The sequence below is a fragment of the Propithecus coquereli genome, unplaced genomic scaffold (assembly GCF_000956105.1).
Source record: "Propithecus coquereli isolate 6110/MARCELLA unplaced genomic scaffold, Pcoq_1.0 Scaffold81, whole genome shotgun sequence".
In the NCBI taxonomy this organism is placed as follows: Eukaryota; Metazoa; Chordata; class Mammalia; order Primates; family Indriidae; genus Propithecus; species Propithecus coquereli.
In genome coordinates, this window is record NW_012154285.1 from 429,193 (window position 1) to 430,523 (window position 1,331).

Below are 1,331 nucleotides of genomic sequence, written 5' to 3' on the forward strand. Positions count from 1 at the left end.
GCGGGTCTGTGCCCACGGGGACCAGCCGAGACCCGGGGTCCACTCCCACGAGGTGCTGAGAGGGCATCTGAGCCTCCTTGTACGCGACAATGTGTGCAGGGGCCTTGGTCCCCACGAAGCCTCGGATTCCTCTCTAGTCATATTCCTGGGGACGTGGCACGGTCAGTTTCGATTTCTCTCCCTGACCCAGGCAACCCTAAAACTACCCAGAGCAGGGAAAGGTAGGGACGGTGTCTGCAGACAGGGAAACCCACGCGAGGACCTCTCCTGTGCGGCGAGGAAGAGGTTGGAGCCCAGAACCCCGGGCCCATCGGGGGCGGGGGCTGCACGGCCTGAAGTGAGCTGAGTGGGCTTTGCGCACCGAGCTGGGTCTCCGAAACAGGACGTGCTGAGTGAGAAAAGTAGGGACTGAAGGAGGCTTAAGGCAAAATGCCACCTGTGTGGACTTAAAACACCCCCAAACTAAGCTAAGTGCTCAGGAAGGGAAGGCAAAAGGGTGCACTCAAAACGGTGTATTTCATTTTAAGGGGTTTCTCTGGAAAGCCACGCAGACCTGTGCCTTTGTCATATTGGCCACATGACCACTTATTGCATCCAAGGAAGCTGAGAAATGCAGTCTATTAGCTGGGCGCATTGTCACTCTGAATAAAATCATGGTTCCTAAAGAGAAGTGGGAGAATGGGTTTGAAGTAAGTTGTCTCTGCCCTAGCAATACAAATGAACAGATGAAAGGAGGAAACCATGTGACCCTCTCCATCGGCAGGATAAGGACATTCAGTCAAATTCAGCACTCATTCCTGATGACAGAAAAGAAATAAAAAGGGAAAGAAGAAAGAAAGGAGCAAGGGAGGGAGGGAAAAAGAGAGGGAGGGAGGAGACATGGAGGGAAAGAAGGAAGGAGGAAGCTAAAAATTCAGTAATGTTACCGAAAGTTCGGGTACTTGTGCCCCAGACTGCATCAGAAGAATGAGGACCAGTGGTTTAAAGAGAAGGAAAAAGGAGTTTATTGATTTGCTGGCAAATGAGGAGGCTGGCAGACTCTCGTCTCAAAGTACCAACATCCTCTGAGCAGAAGTACAGAGCTTTTAAGGTTCTGATTAATCCCATTGCCCCACCTTTGGCTAAAACAATCGCATGACCTCTGCCAGGATTAATCCCATCTCCTGTGGCACAAAGAACAAAGGACACTCCCTCCTCTAAAGCTTACAAGTGGTTGAACCAGATGCAGAACTGCTCTCCAGGGGACTTTTGAAATTTGGGGGCGTGGAAGGAAATGTGTTGTCTGAATGATTAAGGAATGCTATCAATATTTCACCACACAGCCGGGAAGG